Source organism: Tamandua tetradactyla, chromosome 16 (assembly GCF_023851605.1).
Source record: "Tamandua tetradactyla isolate mTamTet1 chromosome 16, mTamTet1.pri, whole genome shotgun sequence".
Lineage (NCBI taxonomy): Eukaryota > Metazoa > Chordata > Mammalia > Pilosa > Myrmecophagidae > Tamandua > Tamandua tetradactyla.
In genome coordinates, this window is record NC_135342.1 from 33,320,250 (window position 1) to 33,333,642 (window position 13,393).

The window sequence follows — 13,393 nt, forward strand, 5'->3', positions numbered from 1 at the left end:
AGCTTTCACTATGAGGAAGGGATCCTACTTCTCTACATTCAAGCCCCTCTGTCGCCGCCTTGGGGAGCCCAGGCCTGCCTGAGTGGACTGGGGCTGCCACCTGTTCCTGTGGCCCTGTTGCCTTTGCTTTTACAACATCCTTTGCCATACAGCCCCCTCCCTTTTGTCCTAGCCACTAACCTCTTCCAGCAGCTCCCTCCTGCCCCAGTCCTAGGCAGGGACCCTCGTACCTGTTCCTCAGCCGCCAACTTAGCTGCAAGCTAAGCCCCTAAATCCTGTTTGGAAAGCAGTTCCTCCTCCCAGGCCTCTCCACGAGGGAGGGCAGGAGTCAGGCTCCCATCTTCCTTGCTGCTGCTTGGCCCACAGTCACTGGAGAGTGCAGTCTGTCACCTGGGCCTGTGTCCTCGGGCTGGTTGTTAACTGGCCCTGGGACCGGGGGCCTGCATTGCTGTGCCGACTTGCTTGTGCCTTGAGGCCACTAAGTAGACAGCTCCTAGCCTGTGCCCTGGTAACTGGGTGCCCTGTCCTTCCCCCACCACATAGTCTCTGCAGCTTCTGCATTCTCCATCATCCTTTGGTGGATCAAGACGGCGACAGAGGAAGTGCCTCATAATTATGTATGAGCCTGAGCTGTGGGAGTTTATGCGTCTGTGTGATGTAGGAGTGATTAGGAAGGATTATGAGCTTATAAATATATATCACTTTCCCCATTGATAAGAGTGACTGGAGCAGGGGGAGCAAATGTCAGACTTAGTTCTTTTCATTGCACAAATCTCACATCCTCTTAGGAGTCTTTCAAGACCAGCTGTATCTCCTAGGCCCAGTGGTGATTAGCAGCAAACTCCCCCAGACCCTTGGAAGGGGCTGAGGGCTATAGCGGGCTGCTGCCTGCCCTGGGCCAGACCTCCTCGTGCTCCCCTGGTACTGCCAAGTGCTCACCTTCTGTCATTTGGAATTGTTTTCCTGAGCCCCCATGGTCCCTGCCAACAGCCCAGAAGAACCTGTGCTTCTGCCATCCCAAGCCTGGCATTTGGGAGGCATTTTTGGAGAGCCAGGGGCACCTTGATTTTGTACCATCTCCCTAGATACTGGTTTGATGCCTGTCCACCTAGGTGGAACTCCCTGGACCCTCCCTCTGCTGGTGGGCCCAGCGACAGCTCTCCGTGCATATGGTAGGGATGTCGAGTCTCCATGCTGCATACCAGCTGCTCGCTGAGTTCTTGGACTTGGCTGATACTGCAGGGGCTGCTCTCCCAATCTCTGCCCTGGGGTCCTCTGGCTGCTGGTTCTCCCCTCACCTCAACCCCAGGGGGCCTTGCCCCTCCTGCCTTACTCTGGGCCTCATTCCATCGTGTCACCCTTGATGTCACTCCGACCTCAGGATTTGCCCCACTCGGGCAGCAGCCTGCGGTGGGTACCCCTATGTCACAGACCACGGGCATCAGCCTTAGGCCTCCTTCCAGCCGCCAATAAGCCTCTTCCCTCTGGTGGACTACCTGCAACCATGCCTGTATTCCTGGGGTCCAAGAGCATCTCACCCCCTCCCTCATGCCCACCCAGCTTCCAGCACCTTGACTCTGCCACTTCCTGGGCTGTGCTGGGGGGGGGGGGGGGGTTGGGGAGGGAGCAGCCTCGGGCTCAAGGCCTGCTGCAGCTAGCAACCGCAGTCACCAGGCACTGTGAGCATCTCCAGCTGTTTGCTGGGGATAATAATAGCCTGAGTCCTAAGCAAGATGAATCTCGCTGTCGTCCTCCTTTCCAGTGCGCGACTCTTCCTGCCTCCGACCTGCTCTCACGGCCTTAATTAAGCGCCTTGTTTCCTGGAGCGTTTTTCCGGCCCTGCTGACTTTCTGTGCACCACCTCCGCTCTTGGATCTTTGATCAACCTTCTGCTCTAAGAGAAGGTCAGGTTTGGCCTCTTGGTGTACCTGACAGGCCATCTCAGTCCACCTTTATCCCTTGGTGTGGAAGGAGGAGAGGGCCTATGGTAGAAGAGTGGCCTCACCTTCCCTGGTCCAGCTGGGCAGCTGGCCTGTGACCTTCTTTCCAAACGGCTGCCTGGGGTTGTCTGCCCATCGCAGCTTTGTGGGGCTGTGGGGACCCTCTCACCTGACCACAGACCCCCTTCAACCTTCCTAATGTGCCAGGTCTGGCAGTGAAACTGTCTGCTGCAGGCCCGTGCTGAGCTTGGGGGTCTGACGCATCTCCACGTATGGACTGAGTGGAGCGGTCTGGGTCCCAGGGCTGGTGTGGTAGAAGGAGCAGGCTCGGCCACAGGCTCTGGTGGGAGGCTAGGGTATGAGGCTAGGGCTGAGGGCATAGGGGAAGGGGAGATAAGGAGGAAAGTTCTGGAGCGAAGAGGACTCGAGACATCTTCCTGTGGCTTGTGGGCGCCAGCTCTGCTTGGAGCATTTGGTTCCTGCCGGCGGGCAGGCTGGAGTGAGGTCATACATGATAAATCTTTACTGGTATCCAGGAAGGAAGATTTCAGAGTGCATTTTCCTGAGCAGCGGGGGTAGGGTGGGGGTGGGGTTGGGAATTGACAGTAAAGGGACAGAGATGGTCTGTGGCGGAGCAGGGGGCCTGAGCGGGAGCCTGCCATCCGTCAGGCCTGTCAAGCCCTGTGGGGGTGCCTTCCCAACATGAGGCTGTTCCCTCCCAAACAGGCAGAAGCTGCGCAGAAGCCCAGGGCTGGGGTGGGAGTTGGGGAGATGCTTCAGGCTATTGTCTTTGAGAGAAATCCAGTCGATATTTTACATCAGCTGGTTATTCTTATCTTTTGGCATTTACTTTTGCCTTGCATATTTGAGGACAATTGGCTACAAATTAGTTCCATGTAAATATGAAATGGCTGAATTTGGGGGTTAATGCAGAAGTATTAGTATTTGAAGATATGAATTTTAAAACCCAGAAAGTGGAGGGATGTTAATAAAACTTCATGATTACATCAGAATGCCAATTTGTGGTTTGGGGACCATGGCTTTGTGGTTCCATTAACTTGTATATTAGGTTCATCTTTGGAGTTGGGTTTCTAATTTTGGTCCCTAGAAATCTCTGGGAGGAGAGGTGTTCTGAAGAGGCCAGCATGTGCCCCGGCTCCCTTACCATGGGTGTGTTGGAGGGCCTGAGCCTGCCTCTTTTGGTGGGTGGGAAACTCCAGGGGAAAAACTGGAGGTGGGGGTGGAGGGCAGGGACCATTGGCCCACAGTCCTTACCCTTTTACCTCTGCCCCACACGAGAGCCCACCAGGAAATTTTCCTCTGCTTCTCGGCTGCTCTCCCACCCTCACAGGCACTGTGAGGTTTCGTTCATCAATGCCTGTTCATTGTAGAAAACGCTGACTAGCGCAGAGACAAAACCAGGAGTGTCCGCCATCCCATCACCCGAAGTTAAACCTTGTCAACGCTGTGCTGAATGTCTTTCGGACTCTTCAGCCCGTGTTTGAGTGTGTGTTCGTGCACGTCTCTCTGTATGGGTTCTGTGTATATACATGGTTCTCGGTGCATTTCTGTGTGAGTCAGTGTTTATCTTTGTACGTACATATCTTTGTGTGTGTCTAAGTGTATGTTAGTCCAAATGTATGTATGTCTTTGTGTGTCTGGATGTCTGTGAGTGTGCATGCCTGAGTGTGTCTGTGTGTGTCTGCCTCAGTCTGTATATACACGACACTGTGTGTCTCTGACGTGTGAGCATCTGTAGGTCTGCTGTGTCTCTTCTCTCAGTGTGAACCTGTCTGAGGGTGTGCCCATGTGTCTGCACCTGTGTCTGTGTGTTGGGTCAGTCACAGCTTCTGGTTGTGGCAGACTGAAGTCAGCTAGCCTGGCGAAGGTGAGAATGAATCGTCAGAATTCATTCTTTGTGTGGGTCACAAAGTTACATGGGAAGTGGAGAACCAGGCTCAGAAACCTGGCAGGGTTGGGGGCATCTAAATAGGCCTCTCCTTGTCCTGAGTGACGGTGTGGCCCGAGATCGCAGCCCCTACCTCCTTGGCTTCCTGGGAACAGGTGGGCCACACTTCCCAAGAAGAGTCCCTATGAGGGAAGTCGCCCAAACCACGAAGGGGAACAGATGGAGGGCAGAAAGGAAGCAACTGTCTGCTGTGTATGCAAAGGTACATTTAATGCAACTGCTGATATGGTAGTATTTTTATCTGCCAGCCATTGTTTTGTTTGTCTATATATCTTATGTCCTTTTTGTTCCTCTATTCATCTGTTACTACCTTTTTATGTTAGATAGATGTATTCTAGCATATCATTTAATTCTCTTGTTGTCTATTTTGTTATATGTTTTTGAGTTTTCCTAGTCGTTACCTAGGGATTACAATGAACATCTTAGCCTATAACAATCCAATAAGAATTAATACCACTTAATTTCAATAGGATCTAAAACCTTTGCTTGTCTGTAGGTTCATTTCCTACTCCCTCCTTTGTTCTCTTGTTGTCTTGGAAATACATCTTTATGCATTGTATGCCCATCAATAGGGATTTATGAGTATTGCTTTAAAGTTGTCTTTTAAAAAAGATAGGTGAAAAAAAAGAAGTTGCAGAGAAAAAATATGTTTGTTACCTTTTATGTTTACCAGGTACCTTTACCAGGGTTCTTTCTTTCTTTATGTAGGTTCAACATTCTCTCTAGTGTCCTTCCATTGCAGCCTGAAGGGCTCCCTGTGGTATTTCTTGTAGGGCAGGTCTGCTAGTAGTGAATTCTTTCAGTTTCTGTTTATCTGGAATATCTTACTTTCTCCTTCATTTTTGAATTATAGCATTGCTGGATGTAGAATTCTTGGTTCCCCAGTATTTGTCTTTCAGCACCTTGAATATGTCATCTCACCAACTTCTGGCTTCCATGGATTTCATGAGAAATCAGCTGTTGACCTTATTGAGGATCCTTTGTTTGGGAAGAATTGCAGTTCTCTTGCTGCTTTTAAAATTCTTCGTCTTTCATTTGCACAGTGATGTTCATAGTGACACTATTCACAATTGCTCCCCTCCAAGACAATCCAAGTTCCCACTAACAGACAAGTGGATAAACAAATTTGGTATATACATACTATGGAATATTATGTAGCAGTAAGACGAAATGAGGTTCCAAAGCATATGACAACATGGATGAATCTTGAGGACACAATGCTGAGTGAAATAAGTCAGACACGAAAGAACGGATGCTGTATGATTTAGCTATTATGACTCTGGTAAAGGTAATCTCAGAGGTTTCACTGTAGAGTGTAGCAGACCTAGAGATACACAGAAGCTAGAGATGGGGGAAAGGTTACCCAATGAGGTTTGAACTTAAATCCAAGGGAATACATAGAAATGATGCAACTAATTGGTGGGGTTATAATAACTTTACCATATTGAAGGTGAATATGATTGAAAGGGGGTACTATAGTGCCCTGTATCCCACTGATTAAATCTACAATTATAAATAAGTACTCACATGAACTATTTAAAAGGTTTGATAAAGGACAAAGATTCAGTAGTAGAGGGGTATGGAGGAAAACTAAAAATGCATGCTATGGCAGTTAGTTAACAAGAAGACATCAGCAGTACCACAGCAACTACCAGGGGCAACTAATTGGGGAGGGGGGCGGGGGACAAGAGATAAGAGGAGTTTTTTTGTTTTGTTTTCTAAGCCGAAGTATATCCAGCCTTATTAAAGATACTTTTCATAACAATCATGGTGTTTCAGGCAGGACATGGGCAGACAATCATTAACAGTATACAGCAACTTTCAAACGCCCTTCTTCAAAGGACTACCAAAATCAGAGAACTGCTGTAAAACCCCATGAAGTCTTCATTTGATGCTCTGAACAGAGTGAGAGTTGGCATTTCACATTTAGTATGTTGTTTGACAACTTTTCGTGAGCCGACCCTGCCTTTCAGGAAGTGAAATGCAAATGGCAGAATTATCAGTTTGAAGATTCACAACCTAAACATGGACTGGCTGCTCTTTTTGCAGGATGCCATCCCAGGGGCATCACTAGAAAGTCCAGATTGTCTGACATTCTGGTAATTTGGGGGGTCAGGCCCCAACAGATTTCACAGAGTCAAGCTTATGCTAAAGGCTGAGCGGGAGAAGAGGACATGAGGGCATAAAAATGAATTTTAGTTTTTCCCTACCACAAGGCATTTGTACCAAGGAGGCTAATGTGTATCAGCGTCAGGGAATTCAATATCCTGGGAATAAAGATAAAGTCTTTCAAAACCAGAAGGAAAAGGTGTATTCTCCCATATTAAACCAGCTTTGGAGACATTCTATTAGTGACATCTGTTTCTTCCCCCAAAAACAGCAATGAAGTGTTCTGTGTGCTAATAACACAGCTTAAAAAAAAAAAAAAGAACCAATTTCTGCATATTTATAAAGCTTGATAAAAACGAATATTTCAAACTATACAGTCACCAGAAGTACACAGTTATCAAAAATGCACACTTCACTTGGCATTTCCAGCACCTTCAGTTTTCTGTACCTGGTTTGCTTTGGCATCTCTATTTCCTGCAGGGTTATTCCCATCCTTGCCAGTATCAGCTTTCCCCTTTTTCCCTTTTGGTACCTTTTCTCCCTTTGCAGTCGTCTCTTAGGCTTGGGTTCTAGCTTTGGAGGAGCAGGTTTAGCAGATAACCTTGCAGATCTTCTACCTTGAGTTTACCTCCTGTAGCATCCTCTTCATCCTTTCTCTTGAGCTTAGTGGATGCGGGGATGCAGCAGTGCATGGGCTTTGGTCAGTCTGGATGTCGTTCTCACCTTTTTTTTTTTTTTTTTTTAACTTTTTTTATTAATTAAAAAAATTAACAAACAAAACATTAAGATATTCCATTCTACATATATAATCAGTAATTCTTTATATCATCACATAGTTGCATATTCATCATTTCTTAGTACATTTGCATCGATTTAGAAAAAGAAATAAAAAGACAACAGGAAAAGAAATAGAATGATAATAGAGAAAAAAAAGATTATACATACCATACCCCTTACCCCTTGCTTTCATTTACCAATAGCATTTCAAACTGAATTTATTTTAACATTTTTTCCCCCTATTATTTATTTTTATTCTGTATATTCTACTCTTCTGTTGATATAGTAGCTAAAAGGAGCATCAGACACAAGGTTTTCACATTCACAGTCTCATTATGAAAGCTATATCATTGTTCAATCATCATCAAGAAACGTGGCTACTGGAACACAGCTCTGCATTTTCAGTCAGTTCCCTCCAGTCTCTCCCTACATCTTGAACAACAAGGTGATATCTACTTAATGCATAAGAATAAACCTCCAGGATTCCTCTGTTTGGAATCTCTCAGCCATTGACACTTAGTCTCATTTCACTCTTCCCCCCTTGGTGAGAAGGTTCTCTCAATCCCTTGATGTTAATTCTCAGCTCATTCTAGGGTTTTTCTCAGTTCTTTGATGTTGAGTCTCAGCTCATTCCAGGATCTTTGTCCCACGTTGCCAGGAAGGTCCACACACCCCTGGGAATCATGTCCCATGCAGAGAGGGGGAGGGTGGTCTCACCTTTTTTTTTTTTTTTTTTTTTTAACTTTTTATGTTGTATAGTATAACATATATACAAAGCAAAGAAATAAAAAAGCAGTAGTTTTCAAAGGACTCTTCAACAGGTGGTTACAGGACAAATCCCAGGGTTTGTCATGGACTACCATACGAGCCTCTCATTTTCCCTTCTGGCTGCTCCAGAATATAGGAGGCCATAGGCCATAGGGCTAAAAAGCCACAATCGACTTTTTTTCCTTCTTTTTTTTTTGTGAAAAATAACATATATGCAAAAAAGCTGTAAATTTCAAAGCACTACACCACAATTAGTTGTAGAACATATTTCAGACTTTGACATGGGTTATAATTTCTCAATTGTAGGTTTTTACTTCTAGCTGCTCTAAAATACTGGAGACTAAAAGAGATATCAATTTAATGATTCAGCATTCATATTAATTTGTTAAATCCTATGTTCTATGTATAACTCCACCGTCACCTTTGATCTTTCCATACCTCTCTTTGGGGTTGTTTGGGTTATGGCAATTCTAAATTTTTTGTATTGGAAGGGTCTATCACTAATATGGGGTAGGGAGATGGAACTATCTGATGTTCTGGAGAGGCTGGACCCTCTAGGTTTCAGGACTTGTCTGGACCAGGGACCCATCTGGAGGTTGCAGGTTTCTGGAAGGTTACTCTAGTGCCTGGAAACCTTGTGGAATCTTATATATTGCCCTAGATGTTCTTTAGGATTAGCTGGAATCTTCCTAGTTGGGGGTTGGCAGGTTATGATAGGTAGCAAGGTCTACCTGAAGCTTGAGTAAGAGCAATCGCCAGAGTAGCCTCTCAACTCTATTTGAACTCTTTCTAGCACTGATACTTTATTAATTACACTTCTTTCCCCCCTTTTAGTCAGGATGGAATTGTTGATCCCATGATGCCAGGTTTGGATTCATCCCTGGGAAAGGGAGACTTTCACCCCTGGGTGTCATGTCCCACGTAGGAGGGAGGGCAATAATTTCACTTGCAGAGTTGGGCTCCTAAGAGGTAGTTTTGATTTGATATTTGGTGAGACTGTTTTTCTCAGTCTTTGTCTCCATGAACCAGTGAAAATTGTCTAATATTGAGAGTGCTGCTGATTGTGCAACCAAGAGAGGACACTGTATAAGGCATGGTTTGTTTATTTTGGACATGATCCATGATGCCTGTGGTAGTTAGATTCAGTTGTCAACTTGTCCAGGTGAAAGCACCTAGTTCTGTTGCTGTGGACATGAGCCAATGGTACGTGAATCTCATCTATTGCTGATTACATCTGCAGTCGGCTAGGAAGTGTGCCTGCTGCAATGAATGATGTTTGACTTAATTGGCTGGTGCTTAAATGAGAGAGCGCAACGTAGCACAGCCCAAGCAGCTCAGCATACCTCATCTCAGCACTAGCAGCTCAGCCCAGGCCTTTGGAGGTGCAGAAAGGAATCACCCCGGGGAAAGTTGTTGGAACCCAGAGGCTTGGAGAGAAGGCCAGCAGAGATCACCTTATGCCTTCCTGTGTAACCAAGAACCTTGGTTGAAAGTTAGCTAACTTTCCTCTGAAGAACTAATGAAATAAATCCCCTTTTATTAAAAGCCAATCCATCTCTGGTGTGTTGCATTCTAGCAGCTAGCAAACTAGAACAATGTCCAGTAAGTGGAGGGAACTGAAGGGCACAGTGATCAAGAAGCAGAATGGCAAACTATGATACATTAATATGATGGAATATGGTGCAGCTACAAAAAGAAAGGGTGTTAAGAGCATGCAATGAACTGAGTAAACCTTGGGGACAGCATGTTTCCAAAATAAGCCAGAAACAAAATAACAGATATGCTAAGGTCTCTTTCAGAAAATACTTGTAAGAATATTGGAGCCTAGATTGTAAGCCCTTACTGCAGCCATAGTTAGTCTAAAGTTGTAGGTGTATTTCTAGATTCTAAGTTTCTGAGCTATATGTTTATCAACAGGCATTTCCTTGGAACTGTGAATGACTCTCTGATACCTCAGACCTGGAAATGGAGTGCTGCAGCCCTGAAAGTTAGCATAGCTGCATAGAATACCTGTTAAAATAACTGAAAAAGAGATCATGCATCAGTTAGAGATAAAAATGAAGCCATTCTGGCTGGGACTAAGGTAAATCAAAATACAGAGAAAAAGATGATAGTGTATGTACTCTAGAGCTTCACCTACTGTATGAGACCAAAGGTAGAGGTTTATTGAGCCTCGAACCTAAATTTTCAGTAACACACAATCTAAATCAACCTATCTGGATAGGTCATTTAAACAACCCAAACTCCTAGAATCCAGAATGGGAACAAGGCCTTGCAATTCTGTACAGCTTAATGTAATACCTGGATACATCTCAGACTATAGTGGGCTGATAATTAAAAAGTATTGGTAGAGTTTCTTGAGGGTCTGAAAAAAATATATAACTATTAAACTTTCCCTTCTGGGATACCCCGAGTAATGGGACATGACATTTAGGAGTAAAAGTCTCCCTGACAACGTGGGGCATGACTCCCAGGGATGAGTCTGGCCCTGGCACCCTGGAATCAACGCCTTCCTGTCCAAAGAGGGGGAAAGAAGTGTAATGAAATAAGGCATCAGTGGCCAAGAGAGATCAAATAGAGTCAAGAGGCTATTCTGGAGGCTACTCTTATGCAAGCTTCAGTTAGATAGTGCTAATTACCATGCTTTGCTAAACCCCAATCAACATCACTCCTGTTAAGTCTTAAGAACACCTAGGGCTTGAACTGAGTGAAAGTTTCATGCACTAAGTTTGTTTTCCTGGAATCTATAATTTCCACAGGGTTCTTAGACTAGATAAATCCTGAAACCCAGAGGGACCAGCTTCTCCAAGATTATCAACTAATTGCTTCCCCCTGTCGTTTAGTGTGGACACTCCTCAACATGAAAAAGTCAGAATTTGCATTGCCTAAAGATACCTGTAGATTGGGAGAAGGATGAAAGGAGAAGGGGAGCTTATAACAGAGCAAATAAGCTTTAACAAATGGGTATGAGTGCTGAATCACTATGTTGATACTTCTTCTAGTTCCAGTGTTTTGGAGCAACACTGGAGAGGAGAAATCTGAAATAGTGGAATGGTAACCCATAAGAGACTCTGAAATCTGTTTTATAACTACTTGTTGAAGTGTAGTTTGACAATTATTGTTTTTTCTTTCTTATATATATGTTATGTTTACGAAAAATGTTTTTAAAAAATTCTTTGTCTTTGCTTTTCAAGAATTTTATGATGATGTGTCTAGGTATTGGTCTCTTTGAGCTTATCCTACTTGGGATTCTTTGGCTTGTTGGATATGTATATCAATGTGTTTCATCAAATTTTGGTAATTTTTGCTATTATTTCTTTTAAGCATTCTTTCTGTGCCTTTTTCCCCCTCTCCTTCTGAGACTCCTCTATGCTTATGTTGGTGTGCTTGAAGGTATCTTGCAGGTCCCTTAGGATCTGCTCATTTTTCTTTATTTTTTTCTTTCTGTTCCTCAAACTGGATAATCTCAGTTCACATAATCTCAAAATGGCTGATTCTTTTTTCTGCCTGTTCAAATCTGCTATTGATTCCCTCTAGTGAATTTTTTGTTTCATTCCTTTTACCTCTCAGTCCAGAATTGCTTGGTTCCTTTTATAATTTCTACTTCTTTTTTGATATTCTCTATTTAATGAAACAACATTCTCATACTTTTCTTCAGTTCTTTGAACATGGCTTCCTTTAGCTCTTTGAACACACTTAAAATAGCTGGTTTAAAGTCAGAGTCTAATAAGGTCAATGCTTGGCCTTCCTCAGAGCCTGTTCTCATGCCTTTTCTCCTGTGTATGTTCTGTTTCTTTGCATGTGTTGTAATTTTTTTGTTGAAAACTGAATATTTCAAGTAACATAATGTTGACAACTTTTGAAATCCGATTTCCTCCCCATCCCTTCCAGGGTTTTTTTGTTGTTGTTTGTTTAGTGGCTTTCCTGAACAGTCTTGCTAAGTGTGTATTCTTTTTTTGGGTGCCTGGTGTGGGAATCAAACTTGGGTCTCCCACACGGAAGGGGAACATTCTGCCACTGAACCACCCATGCACCTAGTGTGTATTCTTTTTGCATGTGGCCACTGAAGCTTCAGTTTGTTTAGCTTAGTAGTCAGCTACTAATTGGGTAGAAATTTCCTTAAATGCCTGGAACTGGTAGATCTCCCAGTCTGCCAAGGGGCTCTGTGTGCATGTTGGGGCATGCTTTCAGCAATTAGCCAGGCAGTTGACAACTCTGCCTTAGGTTTGTTTTTTTTTCCCTTCTGCTTTGCCTAGCCTCAAAATTAGCCAGAGGTGAAGGCTTAAGGGCAAGCTCTTGGTCTTCTAACTTCCCAGGATTAGGTTGGAGCTTTGCGAAGCCCTCCTGTAGTCATGACAGTTGCCGGCTTTCCCTTTTGAGTTTTTAGTTCGTCTATTGTTTGTTCTGATTGTTGTTCAGTTCCTCGGGCAGCTGCAAAATTGAATAGCTGCCTCTGTTTTCAACAGATGCCTGTGAAGAAAAGTCTTTTGGCACTGGTAGGGCTCTGAGTCAGGTTAAATGAAGACAACCCTGCAGATGGGGTTTTCCAGGAAAAACTACCAAACAGGTCAAATAATCACGGTTCTCTGGGAATGAGTCTTTGAAGGAGCTCCGACCCCATTGTGCCCCTCTGTGGCTGCCAAGCTGGTGGCCTGCACCACTTCTGTGAGCTGTTGGTTTTCAAGCTACTATGGAACTAGAGAGGAGAGGGATGGAAATACAGTTAAAATACCACAAGGCTTACTGAAATTCAGCCTCTTTATTATTACTTTTTAATAAACTCTCCCCAGATTGCTACAAGCCCCAAGCCTTTGGTTAATTTCCAGAGTTCAGAAAAAGTTGATTCTGACAACTTTTGCCAGTTTTCTTGTTGCTTTTATGAGATAGGAACTTTTCAGAGTTTCTTTCTACCTCATTTTTGCTGATGACACTATCTAGCACTATTACTTAAAGAGACTGTTCTTTCCTCTATTGAGTTGTCGTGGCATGCTTGTCAAGAATCAATTGATCATAAATTTAAGGGGTTATTTTTGGACTCTCAATTCAGTTCCATTGATCTATCTGCCATTATCACACATATTGATTACTATAGCTTTTTAGGAAGTTTGAAATTGAGAAGTGGACATCATCTAACTTTGTTCCTCTTTTTCGAGGTTGTTTTGTCTATTCTGGGCTCCTTATATTTCCATATTTCAATAAGTGTTGTCATACAAATAGATTCATATAATATGGAGTCTGTTGTGTCTGTTTCCTTTCGTTTAGCATAGTGCTCTTGAATCCACTTTAGCATAATGCTTTTGAGATTCATCCATGTAGTCGTATGTATCAGGGGCTCATTTATTTACATTACTGAATGGTGTTTTGTCACATGGATGTACTACAGTGCTTATTTATTCAGGTGATGGACATTTAGTTTGTTTCCAATTTTGACTACTCCAAATATAGTTACTATAAATAAATATTCATGTATTAGTTTTTTGTGTGAACATATGCTTCGTACTTTTTTAGGTAGATGCTCTCTCGGAAGCAAAATATATCATCTTTTCAAGGGTAAATGAAACATTCACTAAGACTGATCATATGTTTGTTCATAAAATAAATGTTAATAAATTTTCAGGGATTGAAACGAAATAGTATATTTTCTCACCATAATGAGATTAAACTAGAAATCAATAATACAAGCTGGAAAACCCCCAAATATTTAAAAATAAAACGGAATACTTCTGCATGACCAAAGGATCAAGTGTGAAACCACGACGGAAATTTCAAAAACATTCTTCACTGAATGTATTATGCAAATACAACATGTTACAGTTTGGAGAATCCAGCT

General features: G+C 43.4%; 1 protein-coding gene across 2 annotated transcripts in view; it reads left to right on the forward strand.

Moving 5' to 3' along the window:
• PEPD (peptidase D) overlaps positions 1–13,393 on the forward strand; it is a 131,989-nt gene that overhangs the window by 28,747 nt on the left and 89,849 nt on the right. The window lies entirely within an intron of this gene.